At 47.4% G+C, this 24,892-nt stretch overlaps 1 protein-coding gene across 1 annotated transcript in view; it reads right to left on the bottom strand.

The window, feature by feature from the left end:
• Window positions 1-23,888, bottom strand: part of LIMD1 (LIM domain containing 1) — a 130,502-nt gene extending 106,614 nt beyond the window's left edge. Inside the window, exons 1-3 of the mRNA XM_028844037.2 lie at window positions 22,827-23,888; window positions 21,603-21,711; window positions 18,711-18,785 (exon numbers count right to left, since the gene is read on the bottom strand). The gene's annotated coding sequence lies outside the window, so the exon portion shown is untranslated. The remainder of the gene's footprint in view (window positions 1-18,710; window positions 18,786-21,602; window positions 21,712-22,826) is intronic.
• Between the last annotated feature and the right edge of the window lie 1,004 nt (window positions 23,889-24,892).

Genomic DNA, 24,892 nt, shown 5'->3' with positions numbered 1-24,892 from the left:
CACAAATGAAACTAGCTCACCGAGACCATGGTATTGCAATAAAGAAAGAGTTTAATTAATGTGAGGTCAGTCACACAAGAGGACTGGAGTTATCACTCAAATCAGTGTCCCTGAAGGCTTGGAGGTTAGGATTTTTGAAGGATAGTTTGATGGGCAGTGGTCTGGGAAATGGGTGCTGCTGATTGGTTGGGGATGCAATCATAGGGGTGTGGAAAATGGCCATCGTGGGCTTAGTCCACCTCTGGGTGGGGGCGGGCCACAGGACTAGCTAAGTCATGAGTCTGGGTAGGGTCAGTTGGTTGCCACAATGCAAAGGTCTGAAAAACATCTCAAAAGACCAACCTTAGGTTCTACAATAGTGGTGTTATCTATAGGAGCATTTGGAGAAGTCACAAGTCTTGCTAGGAGTGGTGGCTCATGATTATAATCCCAAGTGGGAGGGCAACATAGGAAGACGCCATCTCTCTCTCTCTCTCTTTTTTTTTTTTGAGACAGAATTTCACTGTTGTCACCCAGGCTGGAGTGCAATAGTGTAATCTTGGCTCACTGCAACCTCCGCCTCCCGGGTTCAAGCAATTCTCCTGCCTCGGCCTCCAAAGTAACTGGGATTACAGGTGCCTGCCACCATACCTGGCTAATTTTTGTATTCTTAGTAGAGATGGGGTTTCACCATCTTGGCCAAGCTGGTCTCGAACTCCTGAGCTCAGATGATCCACCTGCCTCAGCCTCCCAAAGTGCTGGGATTACAGGCGTGAGCCACTGTGCCCAGCCAACAAAAAATTTTTTAAATTAGGTGGATGTGGTGATGCATAGCTATGGTCCCAGCTACTCAGGAGACCAAGGTGGGAGAATTGCTTGAGCTTGGGAGGTCAAGGCTGCGGTGAGCTGTGATTATACCACTGCACCCCAGCATGGGTGACAGAGTGAGACTCTGCCTCAAAAAATAAATAAATTAAATAAATAAATAAATAAAATAAAAATCATGTAACCTCTGGCCACATGGCTTCTGAGCAGTAAAGGATTATGGAAACCATGCCTACATTTTAGCAGAATTCAGGCCCTTCCCAGAATCCTAATTTTGTGGCCTTTCACTCGTCTTACAAAGGTGATTGCAGCCCCCAAACAAGGAGGGGTGTCAGTTTTAGGGATGGACAATTATCATCCTTGCTTCAGAGTTAAACTATAAACAAAATTCCTCCTATAATCAGCTTGGCCTACACCCGGGAGTGAGCAGCATGCCCAGGGTCACGCTGGATCCGAGCTTGAATTCACACTCAAATCTGTCTGCTTCCAAACAGGTCAGACTAGAGGGGATTTTTTTTTTTTTTTTTTTCATAAAGAGGTAGCTCCTGGCCAGGAGCAGTGGTCACACCTGTAATCCCAGCACTTTGGGAGGCTGAGGCAGGTGGATGACTTGAGGCCAGCAGTTCGAGACCAGCCTGGCCAATATGGTAAAAACCCATCTCTACTAGAAATACTAAAAAATTGAGCCAAGCCTAGTGGCACGCACCCGTAGTCCCAGCTGCTTGGGAGGCTGAGCCACAAAACTCACTTGAACCCGGGAGGCAGAGGTTGCAGTGAGCCGAGATTGTGTCACTGCACTCCAGCCTGGGGAACAGAGCGAGACTCTGTCTCAAAAAAAAAAAAAAAAAAAAAAAAAAAAAAAGTTAGCTCCCACTATTTGACTATCAATAGGCTGAGTCTTTAAACACTTCCCTTCTATATTATTTATTATTCTTTTGCTTGCAAATGACAGGAGCCCCTGTCAACCTAGCTTAAGGAAAATGGAAGCTGTTGACAAGTTATGGGCACATGTCACGGTGCACAGGCCAGAAGAGCAGCTGGCACAGGTGTGTGAAGGAAGGTGCTCAGTTGGAGTGTCCCCCAATCCCCGCCACTTTCTCCTCTGCTCATCACAGATGTGCTGCTGGCTTCCCTGGCTGTGGTGACCATCTTGAACTCCTATCCCCTGTTAGAGTCTGGGCTCTCAAAGGATGATTGACTCTCCTTTTTCTGTCCCAAATCCAAATTTCTGGGGAGAAACTCTGGCCCAGCTTGAGCCAGGCGATGACTCCCAGCTCAGCACCATTGCCAGGGTGTGGGTTGCCCTATATTAAAGCAGGTATTCCAAACACTTAAGTATTCGCCACAGCCAGGGAGGGGGAATGCCATGACTCCCAAAATTTTCTCTAGAAGGGGGAGAACAGGATCTTCCATTGCCCCTCTCAGCTCACAGAAATCGTTTTGAGGGAGAGAAGCACATGTTTTTGAGGGAGAGAAGCACATGTTCTAGAACTTGATCAGAGAATTGTATCAATGCCAGAGAACAAGTGTCCTTTAACTGCTCAGCCAATTCTTTATGTTGCTAATAGGGCGGCCCATGAGCAGATGCACTTCAGCCTAGGAAAACAATCACATTCTTGGTTATAAGCAGCCTTCCCCCACCACAGACACACTCTTGTGGTCTAGAAGGAGGAGACTGAGAAAAGGGGGAGCTAACAGGTCTGCAAAAATAGTCACGAGAATTTTCAGGGAGCCTGTTAAGGGGGTATCATTTGAAGGAGATTTGAAGGTTGAGAAATACCATCGTCTCAGGTGGGGAGGGGCACTCCTGCAGAGGAATGTGGGCAAGCAGGGTCTGAGTGGCTGGAGTGGGAAGGGCACTGGTTTGGGGGATGCTGAGCTGGGTAGGGGCTGGGGGAGTTGGGGTCTCACAGCCCATTACTGGGTTTGCTCGTGGGGATTGGTAAGAAAGTGTGACATAACCTGCACTAAGCTCTGAAAAGACGACCACAGCTGCCGTGTTAAGAATGGACTTAGGGACAGGGTTGGCTGCCAATGGGAGAAGATGGGTGTTATACCTTTTTGCTTGTTTTTTGGAGACAGAGTCTCACTCTGTCACCCAGGTTGGAGTGCAGTGCTGCGATCTCGGCTCACTGCAACCTCCACCTCCCAGGCTCAAGTGATTCTCATGCCTCAGCCTCCCAAGTAGCTGAGATTACAGGCATGTGCTGCCACACCTGGCTAATGTTTTATATTTTTAGTAGAGATGGTGTTTTTCTATGTTGGCCAAGCTGGTCTCGAACTCCTGGCCTCAAGCAATCTGCCAGCCTCAGCCTCCCAAAGGGTTGGGATTACAGGCATGAGCCACTGCACCTGGCCATGATGTCTTTTTTCTGACACCAAATTTGTGGTTTCTCCACACCAAGCAATTCTCAAATTCTCTGACACCATCTGTGTTGTCAACTGAAAAATCACGAAATCTATACATTTGGAGAGGAGACTTTATTTCTGACAGAGGGTTACAGCCTGCAGGCTGGCCATTCCCCGGCTAGGAAGCAAAGCCACCAGTAGATCCCAAAAGGCGGGCACTTTGAAGGAGAATGGGTTGGAACAGGGGTTTATGCCAAATGGTTGGCCAAGTACACACATTCAAAAGGTTATAGGAGGGGCTATGAATATGCACGCAGGGGGTTCTGATGCATGCGTGTTGAACAAACATGCCTGTAACATATAACCTAGGTTCACTTTGGGGTGGAGACTTCACATTTAAATGCATTACAATTAAGCCCTGTATGTCAGAAGGTGAGGAAGAGACATGAAGTCACCACAGTGTGCAGCCTCTGTCAAACCCGGTCAGAACTAGTCCATGGTCAGTGGTCTCTTATCAGGAAAAATGTATAGAAATCAGTCTCCTGTCCTATCAAGGCTGTAGTATGGCTTGTAGAATGGGGAATCAGCCAGCCAGAGTCTGTGGGATGAACTGCAATTGTTTCAGTATTGCTTATCTCAAGGCCAGTGCTTGTTTAAGGGCTAGAAAAAAAGGAAAACTTTGTGGCAGTTGGAACATAGTTTATTCTTTAAGTGTAGGGTGTGTGATCTCACCCTTGCCTGGAGCACCCTTAGGTCTTGTTTGTAATTTGGTATCTTATTGCCACAAAGAGTCTGTTCTGTTAGTCTTAGGACCTCTGTTTTCACATTAATGCTGGTCAGTTGTGTCTAAAGTGTGAAAGGGAGGGAGTATACTGAGGTGAGTTTGACCTCCTGTCCTGTCGTGGCTGAGAACTCAGTTTTTAAGGTTTCCCTGGAGTCCCCTTGGCCAAGAGAAGGTCCATTCAGTTAGGTGGGGTGGTTTAGGGTTTTCTTTTTAGTTCTCACTCTCCAAACAATTCAATTCACTTCTGACACTATCTGGAGTTAGCACAGATGCCGGGCTAAGGGCTCAGTCCCACAAGATTGCCCCACTTCCGACTCAGCCAAAAAGTCCCAGGTCCCGGTCTACCTGTACCTCTGTCCAACTTGGCTACCAATTTGAGCGTTCCCATGACCCCCTCCTCAGGTTCAATACTTGGCTAGAATGACTCACAGAACGGAGGCAAACACTTTACTTGCATTGACCAGTTTATTATAAAGGATCCAACCAGGAATAGCCAGATGGAAGAAATGCACAGGGCAAGGTGTATTAGTCTGTTTTCATGCTGCTGATAAAGACATACTCAAGACTGGGTAATTTATAAAGAAGAAGAGATTTAATGAATTCACAGTTCCACATGGCTGTGGAGGCCTCACAATCACGCGTGAAAGTGAAAGGCACGTCTTACATGGTGGCAGACAAGACAGAATGAGAGCCAAGCAAAAGGGGTTTCCCTTTATAAAACCATCAGATCTTCTGAGACTTATTCACTACCATGAGAACAGTATGGGGGAAGCTGCCCCTTATCTCCCACCAGGTCCCTCCCACAACATGTGGGAATTACAGGAACTACAATTCAAGATGAGATTTGGGTGGGGACACAGCCAAACCATATCACAAGGTGTGGGGGTGGGCAGCACAGAGCTTCCATGCCCTCTCCAGGCGCACTGCCCTTCCAGCATATGGACATGGTCACCAACCTAGAAGCTCTGTGAATCCCAATCTTTAGGGCTTTTTATGGAGGTTTCATTATTGCAGGCATGATTGATCAAATTCTTGACCATTGGTCATTGAACTCAATATTCAGAACCTCTTCCATGAAGGTCAGGGGCTGGGGTGACAGTTCCAACGCTTTAATCACTCCTGTCTTTCTGGCACCAGCCCCCAATCTGAAGCTATCTAGGCACCCGCTTCCTTGCAGGAGTCATCTCATTAGCATAAACTCAAGTACGGTTAAAAGGGGCTTGTTATAAATAACAAAACACAGTCCTATTATTAGCAGCTGGGAATCCATAGAGATCAGCAGCAACCTCAATTCTTGCCTCCTCAGAAGAAAGAATTTGATGGAGGGGCATAAGGCAGAGTGAGAGACTGAGGCAAGTTTTAGAGTAAGAGTGAAAGTTTATTAAAAAGTTTTAGAGTAGGAGCGAAAGGAAGTACAGTACACTTGGAAGAGGGCCAAGCAGGCAACTTGAGAGAGTCAAATATGTGGTTTGACCTTTGACTTGGGGTCTTATAGGTTGGCGTGCTTCCAGGGTTGCATTACTTCTCCCCCAACTCTTCCCTTGGGGTGGGCTACCCCAATGTGCAGCGGCCTGCCGGCACTTGGGAGGGGCCACATGCGCAATGTGTTTACTGAAGTTGTGTACATGCTCATTTTTCCCTTACCAGTCGAGTGTGCATAGAGGAAGGTCATATACCAGTTAAACTCTGCCATTTTGCCTCTTAGTGCACATGCTTGAGCCTCCTTGCCCAATTCCTGAGATCTTATTGGGAAGCGGCTGATCACCAGCTGCAGATGTTTTCTATCTACCGGGAGCCAGCCTTTCCCTGGTGCCAGCTGTGACCAATTATTATTTCAGAGAGAGAGTTTAACGACGTCCTGACCATCACCCGATGATTGCCTGACATTCCTGTTGCCAGGGAGCCCTCTCCTGTCCTGCTCATATCTGGCTAACTATCTACTCTAACACGATCACAGGAAATTCCAGAGGGTTTTGGAGCTCTGGGAGCTGTGTGCCAGAAATCTGGGGCAAAGGTGAAATACATATTTGCTATTATACCACACCCGAGGTGTTCAGAAAGGCAGCTGTAGCACAGGTGAGGTGATAGGGGCTGATGTCAGGGAGGTGACACTGGAACCAGAAAGCCGTGGAGGGACTCACGAACTCAAGAGAGCTCTGGGTGGTGGAGCAGACTAAGATTGTGGGTAGAGATACAGGAAATGATATAGAAAAGGAGAGAATTCCTAAATTTCTGGTTTGAGCATCTGGGAGAGTTGAGTGAGAGATGGCCATTTACTGAAATGGGACAGATTTGGGGAGAAACATGTTGGAGAGAAAATAAAAAGTGGAGAAGTGAAGAAGCCCACTGAGTGGTCTGAAGGTCAGTGTAACCTCCCCAAATGTTCTTCTTGCCTGCTGCCCAGGTAGGACTGATTAATCAAGACAGAGATTGCAATAGATAAAGAGTTTAATACACATAGAGCTGGCTAAATGGGAAGCCAGAGTTGTATTATTACTCAAATCAGCCTCCCTGAAAATTCAGAGGCTAGGGCTTTTTAAAGATAGTTTGGTGGGCAGGGGGCTGTGGAATGAGAAATGCTGATTGGTTGGGTCAGGATGAAATCATAGTGGGTTGAAATGGGCTCTTCTTGCTGTCTTCTATTCCTGAGTGGGATTGCAGAACTAGTTGAGCCAGATTACCTGTCTGGGTGGTGTCAGCTGGTCCATCAGAACATGGGATCTGAAAAATACCTCAAATATCAATCTTAGGTTTTATAAGAGTAATATTATCTACAGGAGCAATTGGGGAGGTTAGTGATCTTGTGGCCTCTGGCTGCATGACTCCTGGGCCATACTTTCTAATCATGTTGTAGCAAGACCAGCCACAGACAAAACCCCTCAGACACGGAGTTAAAGAAGGAAGGGCAGGCCGGGCGCGGTGGCTCAAGCCTGTAATCCCAGCACTTTGGGAGGCCGAGACGGGCGGATCACGAGGTCAGGAGATCGAGACCATCCTGGCTAATACGGTGAAACCCCGTCTCTACTAAAAATACAAAAAACTAGCCGGGCGAGGTGGCGGGCGCCTGTGGTCCCAGCTACTCGGGAGGCTGAGGCAGGAGAATGGCGGGAACCCGGGAGGCGGAGCTTGCAGTGAGCTGAGGTCCGGCCACTGCACTCCAGCCCGGCGACAGAGCGAGACTCCGTCTCAAAAAAAAAAAAAAAAGAAGGAAGGGCTTTAATCGGCCGGGAGCTTTGGCAAGACTCACGTCTACAACAAACGAGCTCCCCGAATGAGCAATTCCTGTCTCTCTTAAGGGCTTACAACTCTAAGGGGGTCTGTGTGAGAGGGTTGTGATTGATTGAGCAGGCAGGGGGTACACGACGGGTGGCTGCATAAACCAGTAATTAGGATGGAACAGAACAGGACAGGGATTTTCACAGTGCTTTTCCATACAATGTCTGTAATCTGTAGATAACATAACCGATTAGGTCAGGGGTCAATCTTTAACTACCAGGCCTAAGATGTGGTGCCGGGCTGTCTGCTTGTGGATTTCATTTCTGCCTTTTAGTTTTTACTTCTTTCTTTGGAGGCAGAAATTGGGCATAAGACAATATGAGGGGTGGTCTCCTCCCTTAATGTGGCCAATTTGTTTTGTTTGTTTATTTGTTTGTTTTTGAGATGGAGTCTCGCTCTATCACCCAGGCTGGAGTGCAATGGCATGATCTCAGCTCACTGCAACCTCTGCCTCTGGGTTCAAGCAATTCTCCTGCCTCAGCCTCCTGAGTAGCGGGATTACAGGCACCTGTCACCACGCCCAGCTAATTTTTTGTATTTTTAGTAGAGACTGGGTTTCACTGTGTCAGCCGGGATGGTCTTGATCTCCTGACCTCGTGATCCACCCACCTCGGCCTCCCAAAGTGCTGGGATTAGAGGCGTGAGCCACCTCACCTGGCCTCCAATTTGTTACTTTTACAAAGGTAGTCTGGTCCCCAAGCAAGGAGGGAGTTTGCTTCGGGGAGGGCTGTTAACATTTTTGTTTCAAAGTTAAACTATACACCAGCTACGGTGGCTCACACCTGTATATCTTGACACTTTGGGAGGTTGAGGCAGAAGGATCACTTGAAGCCAGGGGTTTGAGACCAGCCTGAGCAGCATAATGAGATCTTGTCTCTACAAAATTAAAAAAAAAAAAAAAAATTACCCAGGAGTGAGCCAGGCATGGTGGCTCACACCTGTAATCCCAGCACTTTGGCAGGCTGAGGTGGGCGGATCACTTGAGGTCAGGAGTTCAAGACTACTCTAGCCAACATGGTGAAACCCCGTCTCTACTAAAAATACAAAATTAGCCAGGCGTGGTGGCATGCACCTCTAATCCTAGCTACTTGGGAGGCTGAGGCATGAGAATCGCTTGAACCCGGGACACAGAGGTTGCAGTGAGCTGAGATTGCACCACTGCACTCCAGCCTGGGTGGCAGAGCGAGACTCTGTCTCAAAAAAAAAAAAAAAAAAAAAAAAAAAAGGCCGGGCACAGTGGCTCACACCTATAACCCCAGGACTTTGGGAGGCCGAGGCGAGTGGATTACCTGAGGTCAGGAGTTTGAGATCAGCCTGGCCAACATGGCAAAACCCCATCTCTACTAAAAATACAAAAATTAGCCAGGCGTGGTTGTGCATGCCTGTAATCACAGCTACTTGGGAGGCTAAGGCAGGAGAATTGCTTGAACCCAGGAGGCGGAGGTTGCAATGAGGCAAGATTACACCACTATACTCCAGCCTGGGAGACAGAGTGAGACTCTGTCTCAAAAGAAAGAAAGAAAGAAAAAATTAGCCAGAAGTGGTGGTGTATGCCTGTAGTTCCAGCTACTTGGCAGGCTGAGGTGGGAGGATCACTTGAGCCCTGGAGTTCAGGGCTGCAGTGAACTATATGATTGTGCCACTGCACCCCAGCCTGGGTAACAGAGCAAGACCTTTTCTCTAAAAAATAATAACAGAGTTAAACTATAAACTAAATTCCTCCCAAAGTTAGTTTGGCCTATGCCCAGGCATGAACAAGGGTAGTGTGAAGGTTTGAAGCAAGATAGAGTCAGGTCAGATTTCTTTCACTTTCATAATTTTCCTATGCCAGATTTTTCTCAATGTCATTTTTACAAAGGCATTTTCATCAGTGGATGTGAAATTTGGTGCCATTGGTGTTTGATGCCGTGGGCCTGAGTAAGCTCATCTGGGCAGAGGGTATAGAGAAGAATGAGAAGAATAGAGGGTCCAGGACCAAGCCCCCAGGAGTTCAAAGAGAGGAAAGAGCCAGAAAATGAGGCTGAGACAGCACGGCCAGGAGGCAGGAGAAGAGAAAGAAGAATGTGTCTGTAGAATTAAGATGAGGGTTGAAAGTATCATTGGCTTTGCAACATGAAGGTCATTGGTGACCTTGAATGGGCTAGTTTCAGTGGTGAGAGGGCACAACTTCTCCTAGTTTCATGAGATTAGTGGTTGGATCTATTTTATTTGAGTAATAAAATAAGTAGATTGGAGCCGGCGGCTATTATCCTCAGCAAACTAATGTAGGAACACAAAACCAAATACTGCATGTTCTCACTTATACATGGGAGCTAAATGATAAGCTCTTATAGACGCAAATAAAGGAATGACAGACACTGGGTCTACTTGAGGATGAAGGGTGGGAGGAGGGAGAGGAGCAGCAAAATTAACTATTGGGTATTGGGCTTAATAGCTGGGTGATGAAGGCCGGGCGCAGTGGCTCACGCCTGTAATCCCAGCACTTTGGGAGGCCGAGGCGGGCAGATCACGAGATCAGGAGATCGAGACCATCCTGGCTAACATGGTGAAACCCCGTCCCTACTAAAAATACAAAAAAATTAGCCAGGTATATGGCACGCGCCTGTAGTCCCAGCTACTCAGGAGGCTGAGGCAGGAGAATGGCGTGAATCCGGGAGGTGGGGCTTGCAGTGAGCCGAGATCTCACCACTGCACTCCAGCCTGGGTGACAGAGCAAGACTCTGTCTCAAAAAAAAAAAAAAAAAAAAAAAGAACTTACGGACACAAAGAGGAGAACAACAGACACTGGGGCCTACTTGAGGGTGGAGGGTGAAAGGAGGGAGAGGAGCAGAAAAAATATTGGGTACTGGGCTTAATAGCTGGATGATGAAACAATCTGTACAACAGACCCTTGTGACACATGTTTACCTATGTAACAAACCTTCACATGTACCCCTAAATCTAAAATAAAAGTTAAAAAAAATGGGTGACTCCAGAAGGCCAGAGGACTTGGGAACATTTGAGCTACATGTATAAGGCAGCCTCAAAAAGAAAAAGCCCCTGTGACATTTTCATTAATCCACATGGTCGCAGCTTGAGGGCAGGCTCGGGAAAACCCTAGAAGCTGCTAGAGAAACTGTGAACTGAGGATGTGGCTGTGAAGCAGTTCCCCAGCTGCTCCCAGGGAGGAGAAGTGACCCACCTCTCAGAGATGGTGAGCCCTACAGACAGGAAGGAAGAGTACCCTGTTTATTTTTGTCTGCCTGATTTCACATCTGCTGACGTCCTCCCGCCCTTTCCCGCCCACTCTGCTCCCCATCTTTAAACCTTAACCACTTAGGAGATAAAAACATAGCCCCGAGGCCACAGCTGTGTGATATAGCAGGTCAATCGGCACAACCAGTCTACTGGGGAACTGAAGCAGGTGATGTTCAGACGGAACATGGAGAGAACCGAGTGCAGCGTCTCTCCTGGGCTTTGGGGTCTCAGAAGAGCAAGTCACCAGGCCTGGAGACTGAATATCAGACTTACATGTTCACCATCCTGTCTTCTTAGAAAAATGGATTTTAAATCTAAATCCTGCCACGGAGCAGGGCCAGACTGGGAGTCAAAGGTGCTGGCACAGACTGGCAACTGGCATGGTGTTTGATTCTTTTGCAAAATGCTCACAACCCTCTAAGTCCATTAAAAAAAAAACAAAACCCAAAACATGGAAAAGATACGCTCTGTGCCTTCCAGGAACTGTGAACGGACCACACGGCATCACAGACGTCCACAGGGCACCCATCATGTCTGAGGGCTGTTTGGAGCCACTAATATTTCCTCTTGTTAAAATAAATGGGCTTTTGTGTTGGAAATGATTTCATGGTTTGATTTCCTCTATTGACGTGAAAGTGCCTCACGGATGCTCCCTCTGCTGTGGACTGGCTGTCCTGGGTGACCTTCCCTCGAGGTGTGCAGGGAGGCTTGTGTGGGGATGGCTGTTTCGCTCCCACAGTCCCACCGCCTTTGGAACTGACTTTGCTGGGACTGGCTAGGGGCCGAGCTGGTGGCAGGCTGTGGAGAGGACTGGCAGGCCCTCCAACCTTCCACTGTGGGAGTGTGATTGCCAGAGACCCCAGACACTGTGCTTAGGACCTGCCACCCCATCTGTGCCAAGGCCATGCCTCCCACAGGCTGCTACCAGCCTATGGCTGAGCAAGGCAGGGATACTCGGGCAGGCCTATTCCTGAGAGATGTGGGGCTCCACTGACAGGTGACTCTGACCCAGGGATTCCCCTAAATAGCTGTCTAAGACCTCCTTTACTTCTCTCCTTCACAGGGGTCAGACTGCATCAAAATCTGATGGTTCTCCCAATGCCCCCATCTTGCTCTCTGTTCTCCTGCACAGGCATTTTCTCCAATACATCTCTTGCATGTCTTATCCCATCTTGGTATCTACTTCTCAGAGAACTTGAACGAACATACCTGAAGCTTCCAGTAATTTATGGGAGACAGCAGCAAAAAGCCCCCGTGTCTGCTGCCTGGAGGGCAAGGGCGGCGTTATGCATAGTTTCATCCCGATGGTTGTCCATGATTTGGGACACCTTGTCCTCTCCTGAGAAGTGTGCATTGTGCCCCATACCTTTGTGTGGCCTGCTGGAGGATACTGACACAGAGGCCCAGCTTATGTTTGGGGCTGTCTTACTTAATCCATGTCCACTCAAGTAACTGAGTGTCCCCATTACTGGTGTCTCCATGAGCCAATGATTCCCACGGTCAAGTGCAGACTACATGTGACTTCACACTGAAAAAGTAAAGGGCACTGGGGTGTGGTCAACAGTTCCTCCTCCTGTTTGTCAGGGGATGTGACACTTGTTGGCCTTCACCAGGGATTCTGGGTGTTTTGAATAGAGAAGGAGAGAGGAAGGAGGGGTGTGGAGCAGAAGAAGGTGGTGTAATGGTCATCTAAACAATCCTTTACAAAATAATGTCTGCCTCCTGTGTCCATACGTCTCTCCCTATGAAGAGAGTATTAAACCCTCAACCACCTGGCCTCTCTTCAAGTCTTATACTTTGTGCACAGCTCCCATGTTCGTACAAGCGTTAACAGATTTTGCACACCCTTCTCTTCTGTTAATCTGCCTTTTGTCAGTTCGGTGAGGAGAGGAAGTTTTTCCTCTACCTTTACACTATATTAAGGAACAGACCCACACCTGGGAAAGTGAAGGCTTCCCCTACAGCTAGAAACATCTGAATTTCCATGGTGCAGTCCAGGAGAGAAATTCTCAGCACCTCTGCCCTTGAATAAGGCCTCACTGTTCCTTCTTCAGTAAATGGAATTACTTGGGTCTCCATTTTTATGCTTGTGTGCCTCTCATCTCTTTACTTGATAATAGTCATTCATTCACTCTCTCATTGTTTATTCAACCCATGTTCATTGCAGTCAGTATTTTGAACCTGCAAATGGAGCATCACCTTTGAATAAATCCAGAATCCTTAATGTGGTGAAGCTGGCTCCAGTCCTTCTCTTCATGGTCCCCTGCCTTCATTTGCTGTGCCCAGGTCACATTTGCCTTTCACTTCCTCAAAGACACTTAGAACTTTCCTGCCACTTAGCATTTGCATATATGCCACCCCCTCTGCTGGGACCGCCCTACCTCCTAATTTTCAGTTGACTGACTCTCATCATCCTCTGAAGCCAGAGATTTCCATCTGTCCCCTTAGTCCTCATCATTTGCCCCCACATAGAAGCCAATATCTCACCATTTCACATGGGCATCATCTTGCTGTGTCTGCTTCTGTCTCCCATGCCAGGAGAAGTCAAAACCACTCCCCAGGATCCATTATTCAGACATGAGGACTATCTTTTTTTCCTGCAGAATGGGTTGCCCATCCACCCTCATTTTCATCACATATAGCTGATGACTCTGGCATGCATACAGATTTTATGTTGGAAACAAATTTACAAAGTGACACTGGGTAGGTGTCAGTGTGCCACTGGCCAGTGAGGAAGGCTGTCTCTGGGTCACCTCCACCTTTATCCAGGCCTCTATGATGGGAAGCCAATGTCTACAGCTTCTTTTCATCCTCAAGGGAGCTCCATAGTTCCATCCAGATATGCATAAATTGCTCCAAATATGCTTCTCCCCCCATAACAACCATCCTCAAAACTTGAAGAGAAAGGTTAATGTTGGTTCCCATGCCTTCAATCACTTTGCTGTCTCCTTTTCATAACTGCTTATGAAAAAGCCACAACCATCAGATGGGCTGGACATACTAGTAGGGCCTTCTCCACTCTGGGATCAACTACAGGCCCAGTGCAAAACCCTGTTCTAAGTGCTATGGTGACCCGCCACCACTCTGTTAACATATTCTTCCTCCAGAGATTTGTTCATTCAACAAACATTTATTGTGTTCGCTTTTGACCCAACTCATAACCACTATGCATCAATGGGAAACATAGATGGATGAGGCACAGTCCCTGTTATCAAGAAGCATACATGGTGTGGGGGGATGGAGGGAGCAGGAGATAATCCAAACCATCCCAAAGCAATGTGGCAAAAGCATGAAGAAGGAGACCCCTCACATAATCTGGAGGTTCCCTCCAGGAAGCCTCGTAAGATAATGGTGGTTGGCTTGGTAAAGAAGAGTGTCCTGCAGAAACCCAGCAGACTTCTTGGGGATGCCATTCAGTGTTGCCAAATCTGCTTAGCACCTGTTTAGAGACCACCTCTGCTGGAGGGGGCGGCCTGATACCACACTCAAGAGTTGAAACTAAGTGAACCGAAATTACCAAGGCTGCATCTCAGTGTTCACAAAATGCAGCTCTTGAGCAGGTGGGCCCCTCTCTCTAGCTTCCTGAAAGATAATAGTTCTTTCCGGGGGGAATATTATACACCTCACTCTCTCCTGTGCTTTTATATCTATCTCTGGCATACACTGAAAAAATGATAAGACATGTGAAAGACAATGTGATCCTTCATCAGACAAAAAGAAATGATCAACAGAAGCAGACCCACAGATAACCCAGATGCTAGGATTAGCAAACAAACGTTTAAGATAACTATTTAAATATGTTAAAGAATTTATGTAAAAAGATAGGCAAATATAGGAAAATATGAAGTATTTGACAGAGAAATAAAACCTTAATTTAATGATAGAGTCCACACAGAAGAAGAAAGAATTAGAGAACCCAAAACACATGCCAGTAAATATACAATTATCCTGTGATCTAGGAATTGCATTCTTGGGCAGTGTTTTAATCCATTTTCTATTGCTTGTAACAGAACACTTGACACTGGGTAATGTATTAGGAAAGGGAATTTATTTTTTACAGTTATGTAGCCTGAGAAGTCCAAGGTCAAGAGGCTGCATCTGGTGAGAGCCTTCTTGCTGGTGGGAACTCTGGTGTCCTGAGGGGGGCGCAGGGCATCACATGGTGAGGGGCTTAGCATGGCTAACTTGCCATCTTGTCTCTTTTCTTCTTTTTATAAGGTCACCAATTCCCTTCCCATGATAACTCATCAATCCACTAATCAATTAATAGTGTAATTCAATCACCTTTTTTTTTTTTTTTTTTTTTTTTTGAGATGGAGTCTCCAAAAAAAGCCTGTCGCCCAGGCTTGAGTGCAGTGGTGCGATCTAAGCTCACTGCAACTTCTGCTTCCTGGGTTCATGCAATTCTCCTGCCTCAGCCTCCTGAGTAGCTGAGATTACAGGCATGTGCCAACATGCCCGGCTAATTTTTGTATTTTTGTATTTTTAGTAGAGATGGGGTTTCGCCATTTTGGCCAGGCTGGTCTTGAATTCCTGACTTCAGGTGATCCACCAGCCTCGGCCTCCCAAAGTGCTGGGATTACAGGTGTGAGCCCCTGCGCCCGGCCTGCCAATCACCTCTTAAAGGTCCCACTTCTCAATACTGCCATTGGGGATTAATTTTCAGTAAGAGTTTTAGAAGAGATATTCAAACCACAGCAGACATTTACCCAGAGAAATGAGAAGTTATATTTACACAAACACCTGTACGTGAATGTTCATAGCAGCTTTACAGACAATAGCCAAAACTGGAAATAACCAAGATGTCCTTTGATGGGTGAATGGTTAAACAATGACATATTCAGGCCGGGCGCGGTGGCTCAAGCCTGTAATCCCAGCACTTTGGGAGGCCGAGACGGGCGGATCACGAGGTCAGGAGATCGAGACCATCCTGGCTAACACGGTGAAACCCCGTCTCTACTAAAAATACAAAAAAACTAGCCGGGCGAGGTGGCGGGCGCCTGTAGTCCCAGCTACTCGGGAGGCTGAGGCAGGAGAATGGCATAAACCTGGGAGACAGAGCTTGCAGTGAGCTGAGATCCGGCCACTGTACTCCAGCCTGGGTGACAGAGCGAGACTCCGTCTCAAAAAAAAAAAAAAACAAAAAAACAAAAAAAACCAATGATATATTCATACCATAGAATTCAACTCAATGATTAAAAAAATGAACTATTAATAATGCAACAACTTGGATGAATCTCAAGGGAATTCTGCTGAGTATAAAAAGGCAATCTAAAAGGCCACATACTATATAATACCAATTATGTAACATCCTTGAATATCCAAATTATAGAGATGAAGAACAGATTAGTGGTTGCCAGAGACGTTAGTGATTAAGTAGGGGTGTAGTAGGAAGATGGGGGTGGCTATAAAAAGGTAACTTGAGGAAACGTTGTAGCGATGAAATTGTTCTGAATCTGGACTGTGATGGTGCATACATGAACATACATCTGTGATTGAATTGCAAAGACTAAATGCATGTGTGCACGTGCACACACACACACAATCAATACAAGTAGAACTAAGAACATCTGAATAAGATTGATGGATTTTATCAAAGACAGTATCCTGGTTGTGATATACTGTAGTTCTGCAAGATGTTATCACTGGGGGAAACTAGGTAAAGGGTTCAAAGGATCTCTATTAATAATTTCTCACAACTGTATTTCTTTTTAAAATTAAAAAAAACTACAGAGTAGACTGTCAGAGGACTGTGAGACAATATCAAATGATCAAATGTAAATTTAAGTGATATACCAGAAAGAGAAGAGAGGTGAAATTGGGGGAGAAATAATTGAAGATTTAATGGCTGACAATTTTCCAAAACTGATGAAAGATACCAACCCACAAATTCCTAAATCTTAAAAACCCCAAGCAGGATAAATACAAAGAAAAAAACTACAACTAGGCATATCCTAGTCAAACTATAGATAAAATCTTTAGAGTTAAAAGAGAAAATCTTCTAAGTAGCCAAAAGAAAGAAAACATTATCTTTAATACAAACAACAAAAAGAATGATGGTTAATTTTCATCTGAAACAATGAAATCCAGGAGTCAATGGAATGACATCTAAAATGTTGGAAAAAAAAAAAAGTACCATGCAAGAAGGCTATATCCAGTATGGAATAGGGAAAGAAAGGTTTCTCAAACCACAGCTATGAGAACTTACTGCCAGCAGAACCACTATAAGAAACACTAAAGAAAATGCTTTAAGCTAACGGGAATTTATCTCAGATTGAAGCCCAGAACTACAAGAAGGAGAAAAAACTCCAGAAATGGTAACTATTGGGGTAAATATAAAAGTATTTTTTCTTTTAAAAATTTCTTTGAAGACTTAACTGTCTGAAGCAAAAATAATATGCATTTATATGGGATTTATAAAATATGTAGAAAAAGTATATGACCATACCTCAAAGGACAAGGAAGGGAAACTGTTGCAAGAATGGTTCAATTTTTCACCTTGTTTGTAAAGTGGTATAATATTAACTCAAGGAAGATTATTATAAGGTTGTATGTTGTAATATCTAAAATAATAACTAAAAATACCTTAGAGGAGTACAATAAATATATTATCTATCCAATATTCACACCTCGGTAAGATGGGCATTGCTACTTGATTTACAGAGAAAGAAACTGGAGAAGCTAAAGCTTTGCCCTAGGTCACCAGATAGGGATATAGGTACACTAGAACTGAACCCAAGTTTTTAGACCCCCAAGCCCAGTGACCCTTGTGTCACTGACAGATTTTCTCTGTACAGGGGTAGATAATAAATATTTTAGACTTTGTAGGACATAAAGTCTCTGTCGCAACTACTCAACTCTGTTCAAAAGCAGACACAGATGATATATAAACAATTGAGCATGGCAGTGTTCCAATACAACTTCATTTACAAAAACAGATGCTAGGCCAGCTTTGGCCCACAGGCCATCGTCTGCCAATCTCTCCATTATTCCACTGCCCAGTGGTTTTCAGTTCTGGCCCAGAGAGGCCCATTCTGATCCACAGCCAAGGTCCAGAACCACCAACACACCCGTGGGTTCTATCTGGTTTAAACACTTGGTTGTCCTCCCCACCCTTCTCCCCTTCCCGGCTCCCATGGGCTCTGGCCTCAGCATTTTGGTAAATAGAAATGTTCAGTCCTTTTGTACTCTCACCTCAGGGGAAATAATCCCAGCGAAGGCCAGGGATTGCTGGGCCCCGTTACTGAAACACATTGTACTTCCTGAGCTTTCCAATTTTCCAGTCTTAAAATAGACCCACAGTGCTTCCTCCAGCAGCTCCCTCACTCCCTCCTCGCAGCTGTCTTTGCCTCCCCATCCAGCTTCTTCACTCCTGGGGTCAGCCCAGCTCTTGGCCACCAAGACTTGAAAACACACGCGAACTATATTTGCAATGGGCTACTGTGTTCAGACGATGCCCCACGGCTGATCCTCAACAATCAGTGATTCTGTGGCAGCCGGAGAGACCAGAGCCAAAGTCTTAACTGAAGGGCCAAGCAGGAAACCCTCCAATTGTTACCCTTTTGTTCCCCATGAGGAGAAATCTCCAGGCATCATTTAGGGCTGCTCAGCAGTTTTCAACTTACAGAATGTCCCCAAACTATTTTCAGCACTGTTTCCTCTCAGAACTCCCACCCTACCCACCAGCTGGCACCCCCGAGTCAACTTTGGAATTAAAGAAATCAAAATCCCATTTGTGTTTCAGTAACTTGAGGTCACAGAGCCGGCGTAAGGTCAGAATCAGAATTAAAGTTTTTCCTGCACCGCCAGCTTCACCCAAAAGTCTGTAACCACTTCCTCCGCCCCAACAACATTCATCTGGGCCAATCCGAAGGTCAGACTTTTAGCCCATCCTGACCAGCTGCTTAGGACTCCTAAGGTCAGAGGCACGCAGGGAGAATTCCACTTAGCGGCTGAGGAACAAATCCACTGATCACCTCCATTGCATATTTGTAAAAATGAGAAAAGCTGCCTGTACTGGGCAGTCCACGGGCACGTGGCTTGGGCACCAATTTCAGCCCCACTGGGCCCCTTGTCTGGGTGCCTTTGTGCAGTGTACAATCTCTACAACCACACCAGGGGCCTTGCTGATGAAGTGGTTTAGGGATTCTAAACTCTGCCCACCCTCCCAGAAAAAATGCAGGCACCTTTATGGCTGGTATATAGGAACACACCACTACCCAAACCCACTAGGTGACAGAGAGCACATTACTACGCTCACCTACTTACTGTACATTGTGTTAGATTTGGGAGACTCTCCACCATCAAGGTGCTGCTCAGCCCTCAAGGAAGTAGCCTAGGAGGGAAAACAGACACCAAGATGATTTCAGTACAATGCTATCTTAGGAGTTCAACTCAAGGTATTAAGTAGACTTCAATGGACAATTATCCATATTTCATTAAATCAAAGATCTCATTGATTTTAATGTGCATGCACCACACACACATGCACACACAAACAAAAAATGCTGACGTTAAACTATGGCACAGTGTTCTCTTATTACTTAGATTTTTAATTCTATACTTATTGAACTATATCTTTCAGACTTATTTAGATTATTATTTTTTAATTTAGATTATTATTATTTTTAGACAAAATGTCACCCTGTCACCCAGGCTGGAGTGCAGTGGCACAATCTCCACTCACTGCAACCTCTGCCTCCCAGGTTCCAGCGATTCTCGTGCTTCAGCCTCCTCCCAAGTAGCTGGGATTACAGGCATGTACCACCATGCCCGGCTAATGTTTGTATTTTCAGTAGAGACGGGATTTCGCCATGTTGGCCAGGCTGGTCTCAAACTCCTGACCTCAAGTGATTTGCCCATTTCTGCCTCCCAAAGTGCTGGGATTACAGGCATGGGCCACTGTGCCCGGCCATTATTTAGATAAATTTTACCATATATCACTATGATACATATAAAAAAAGGAAAATACAAGTAAAATAAGTTGGTTACGGCATGGCTGAAATTTGTTCCCATTCAGAACTCTTCTGAATCACTGTTGTACAAGAGTTGTGACGTCCACGTCTTCTATGCTCTGATCCTTCCCATCGTCACGAGCACTGAGGATGTGGCATTTCCTAACAAGCTGCTCCACTCTTGTCTCTGGGATTTTCTTCCAAGTTACCAGTGGCCATTGTGCAGGATTTGCAGCAATGACATCACAATTTTTCCCTTTAAGAACACATCTTGACTTCAGAGATGCCAAACTGGAGAACTGTGCACTGGTGAGACAGGTCATCCAGCCGTGGGGAGGGCAGGTTGGTTCTGCAGGCTCCATGGCGACAAAATGCTCCCCACATTTGAGAAGCCAGCTGTAGAGTCTTAAACCTCCCTGTGCATAGCGATTGCAACAAGACGCTGAGAAACTGTATTCAAACTCCTCCAAAAATGGTGGTTTGTTTCTCATGAGGTGAGCAGGTTCCCTGAAGGAGGGACTGGGGAGGCAGCTGAGCATCCCTGGGCTAGAAGACCTCTGAAGGCCTCTGCAGCCTGAGTCCCATGTCCTTGTGATGGTTACAACAAAGAGATATAGAGCTGGGGCCTTTCTTCTCCTGCCTTCTTGCCACCTTCTGTACATGGGCAGAGAGGTAGCCATCAGGGAAGCAAATGGGCACTTGTCCCCCAGAGGCCTCTCCATGGGCCACGCAGGGTGAAACACACTCTGCTGACTCACTTCAGCCATCAGACCCCAAAGGCTGGCCCCAGGGACATGCCTCCTTGGAATGGACATGTTTTCAGTTCACCCTATCCTGATATCCTATCTTAGGAGATTAACTCAAGGTATTAAGTATCTTAGGAGTTTAACTCAATTTCCTCCGGAGGATAAAAGCAGGTTCAGGTATGGTGGCTCAAGGGCACAGGGTGACCCCTTCACAGCCAGGCCCCCTCAGCTGTAGGCTCTGGACCTCTAAATGAGCCTGCCCTCCTGGCTCTCCCCACAAGGCAGCACCCTCTACCCTAGTAATGTGCTGATGTTCCAGGCCTGGTCTTTCCCTTTCCAGCATGCTTCCAGGGCCTGTCCACTGGCAACACTGCCCCACCTGCCCCATCTCTCTTATTCCATAGCTCTGCCCTCACCCAGAGCGCCAGACATTCCCTGTATGCTCGGGGGCTGGCCCCAAGTGAGCTCCTCACCACCTTGCTCCGGGCAGTGGCTGAAGCCTCCTGTTCAGTCTCTTGCCCCTGATTCACTGTGTTCACTACAACCAGAAAGTTTTTTCTAAAAATGGTTCTGAGTGGCCGGGCGCAGTGGCTCACGCCTGTAATCCCAACATTTTGGAAGGCTGAGGTGGGTGGACTACCTGAGGTCAGGAGTTCGAAACCAGCCTGGAGCCTGGCCAACATGGTGAAACCCCGTCTCTACTGAAAATACAAAAACTTAGCCGGGGGTGGTGGCAGGCGCCTGTAATCCCAGCTACTTGGGAGGCTGAGGCAGGAGAATCGCTTGAACCTGGGAGGAGGAGGTTGCAATGAGCCGAGATCGTGCCATTGCACTCCAGCCTGGGTGAGAAGAGCGAGACTCTGTTTTGTTTTGTTTTTTTTTAAAAAGGTTCTGACCTTGCCTCTCTGTAACCTAAACCCTTTCAGTGATTGTTCAAGGCACGCAAGGAGCTAGCCAGGGAGAGCGGGGAAGGGTGTTCTGGGAGAGACCAACCCCTGGGAAGGCCCAGAGGGGAGATGGAGCGCTAGTTTCTGACACCTGCTTGTGCCTCCTGTGTCTGGAGTGGAGAATGTATGGTAGTCCAGGACCTGGAGAACAGGTTCATGAGATGGACAGGGGCCACATTGTTCATGAGGGTTTTGTGAGCTGTACTGGAGCTGGGCATTCTAGGGAAGGCCCTACAGGGACCACTTTCCAGCATGAGTGTAGCTCTTCTCAGACTGTAGTGTGCATTTGGGAATCATCCAAGGATCTTGGTAAAGCGCAGCTTCTGATTCAACAAGTCTGGGGTGGGGTCTAAGAATAAGCATTTCTAACAAGCACCCAAGGTGATGCCCATGGTGCCGGTCCTGGGATCCCACTGTGAGTATCTAGGGGCTGCACTGAGTTGTCTGACTCCCATAATATACTATCCAGGTGCACAGGGGTTCATTCATTCATTCAAATACTTACTGAGCACCTATGGTGTGTCTGAATGGCAGTCTAGGTCTGGAGATACAATAGATGATAAAACTGCTGTAAATAAAGCTGCAAAAGTCCCCGCCCTCATGATGCTGATATTCTGGAAGGGAAGACAAATGATAAAACAAGACACAGTAAATTAAGCAAAATACACTGTTATTTGCTAGGGGGTAGGGAGTGCTGGGGTGGGGTGGTATTTTATGTAGGATGGTCAGGGAAGACCTCACGGGAAGCAGACAACAGAAGGATGAGAGAGCGAGCCACGTGGGGAGGAGCTCTCTGGGTAGAGGGACAGCAGGTGTGAGGTCTTGAGGCAAGAGTGTGCCCTGCCTATCCAAGAAGCAGTGAGGAGGCCACGGAGGTGGGGGAATGGACAGAACTCATGGGGACTGTGTCTTACTTAACTCCAGATATAATTTGCTTAGCATACCACAGAGCAGTGAGGCTTGTGGTAGCTTGTGGGGTTGTGGCAGCAGGTGCAGGTGAGCACAACCCTCTAGGTGACCTGGTGTTCTTTGTTCTCCCCTGGACTCTGCCCTTGAGCCACTGCTCAGGCCTGGGAGGGTGGGCACAGGCACACACACACCCTGGGGGAGCAACAGACAGTCACAATTCCTGTCTCTTGAACTGACCCTTGGGTTTCAGAGAGAGATCGGCACCTAGAAAAAAACGAGATGCAAGACCCCTCCATCCCACTACCATTGTCTCTTCCTGACCCCCAAAGCCAGTCTTGAGCCTCAACTACCCTCTGGGAGGCCCTCGTTTGTCACTACCTCTTGCAGCTCCCAGCATGGACCTCGATTGGGCCTCATCTCCACTGCAGCCAGGGAACACCCGCCCCACCTGTGGTCACCCAGTAGTCTTTACAATTTTCATTGAGATAGGGTCTTGCTCTGTCACCCAGGCTGGAGTGCAGTGGCAGGATCTTAGCTCACTGCAGCCTCCATATCCTGGGATCAAGTGATCCTCTCACCTCAGCTTCCCGAGTACGTGGGGACACGAGTGTGCACCACCACACCTGGCTAATTTTTAAATTTTTGTAGAGATGGGGTCTGACTATGTTGCCCAGGCCGGAACCCGCAGTCTTGAGTGGCCACAGGAAAAGGAAGAGCGGCAGGAAGGGAAGCCCATGAGAATCAAGACCAGGCCTCTGACCTCCTCCTCCCTCCCTCCCTGGGTAGCCAGTGCTCCCCACAGGACTGCCTCAGGACTCACCTTTTCCTGGCAGGCCAGGGAGACCGGCAACTCCTCTTCCTCTGGAGGCTGTTCCTCAGGGCATTGGAGGGCGGGAGGCTGCCTCTTCCCTGTCCCCATCCCCATCAGGATGCGGCACTGGTTCCCAGGCTCTCCCAGGCCAGGGTGGGGCTTCTGCCTGCGCAGAGGCGAGGCCAGGTGGCCTCAGGCAGGTTACCTGATATTGCCAAATCTGTTTCCTCATCTGTGAAGTGGAGCGCTCCTCACGCTCCTCACACGTGGCTGGTGAGGGTTCGATGGGACGAAGCACGACCTCCTAAGAGCGCTGGCTGACCGAAGAGTAGCGCCCTCACTGTGTGCCCTGCGCTGTCCTGAATCTGTTACACACACAGTGCTTCAGTGCACCCTCACAACAAGGCAGAGGTTGGAGCCATTCTCTCCATTTCACAGATGAGGAAACAGAGGCACAGAGAAGTTAAGGAACCTGCCAAGATCTTGTGGTTCATAAACAATAGAGCCCAGACAGGTTCCTGAAAGCCCCCTCTAACCCTGTGGGCCATCTGTCAAGTTCAATCTGTGGCACAAAGGGAGTACATCCCTGTCTGTACAAAAATTCAAAAAATTATCGGGGTGTGCTTGTGCATGCCTATGGTCCCAGCTCTTAGGGAGGCTGAGGCAGGAGGATTGCTTGAGCCTGGGAGGTTGAGGCTGCAGTGTCATGACACTGCACTCCAGCCTGGGTGACAGTGAGACCCTGTCTTAAAAAAAAGAAAAAAGAAAAAGTGACAATACACCACGGCCATTACATATGATTATTATTACTATGCTTTTTATTAATCATACAAAAGACTCCCACCAAAGGTGGGTGCAGTCGGGGCAGCGGCGCACCTGTAGTTGGAGGCCTCAGGTGGGGGAGCCCCATGTGAGCACATGTGGAAATGGGGGCAGCCTTCCTGTTTCACCGTCCACCTTGGCCCCAGGCCCGGGCACTTCCCTAACAGCTGTGACTCTGATGAACTCTCAAGACTAAATTGCCCTCCCCACCTCCACAGCCACATGATGTAAGGCACGTTCTTCTGTCAGGCAAAAATAAATTACCTTCCCCCAAAGCAGGCCCTGAGTTTTGTGGTGTGTATGAATGTGTGGTATGTGGTGTATACGTGTGCATGTGTCTGGTGTGGTGTAGGTGGTGTGTGGTGTATGTAGTGGGTGTGGGGGGGGTGGGGTGGGGTGTGTGTGTGTGTTGGGGTGAGGTGTGAGTCTCCTGGACCAGAGCACAGTGAGGCATCTGGGGAAGTGTCACATTTCCACCCTGAATGAGCAGCCATGACCTTTTAGGAGCAGGAATCTGGAGAATTTCCCAGGTTTCCTGAAGGGCATCTAGGAAGCCTGACTTTCTCTACCTTTCAAAATGTCCCAACACCCCCTAAACCAAAATACTCCAAACTGTCTCACAAACCAATGTGTGAGCCTCACAGAAGGAGGGTGGGAAGAAATGGGGACCAATAAACAAACCCTCGGAGTAAACCTGGTATTTTATAAAATGGCACAAAGCATGTCCGTGACTTCACACATCTCCATGCAAAGTCTAGAGCAAGGGGCAGGCGCCATCCCAGTTTGGCAGGCAACATCCCAGTTTGGCAGGTAACAAGAGTCTGATTGCTCCACTATTTTAGACCCACAGCAACTGTCACAGATATAGAAGGCAAACAGCTGTGACTCAGGAGTAGCTGCAAAACAAGGTGTCAGCAGATACCTGAGATACTTAGAAGGTAACTTAGGTGTACACTGACCAGCAACAATTTGAAAACAAAATTTGTCCCTGTGGCAGAGGCGGCCAGCTGCCCTCCAAGATCAGGCTCCCCTTCCCTCCTACAGAGTTGCTGCTAGGAAGTGGCTACCCAGCCTCTAGCAATTGGCTAAGTAAGGCACATGGCTGAATTCTAGCCAAGAGGAAGTGGGCAGAAGTGACGTACAGTGCTTCCAGACCTGGCCAAAGCCCCTGTGACACTCCACCTCCCTCCCCCTTATCTGTGGGCTAGATTTGATGTCCAGGGCAACCATGAAAGCCAACAGCTGAAGACGGT

The sequence above is a fragment of the Macaca mulatta genome, chromosome 2, assembly GCF_049350105.2.
Source record: "Macaca mulatta isolate MMU2019108-1 chromosome 2, T2T-MMU8v2.0, whole genome shotgun sequence".
Lineage (NCBI taxonomy): Eukaryota > Metazoa > Chordata > Mammalia > Primates > Cercopithecidae > Macaca > Macaca mulatta.
Note: the sequence above shows the minus strand (reverse complement) of the source record. Positions and strands in the feature narration are given on the sequence as shown.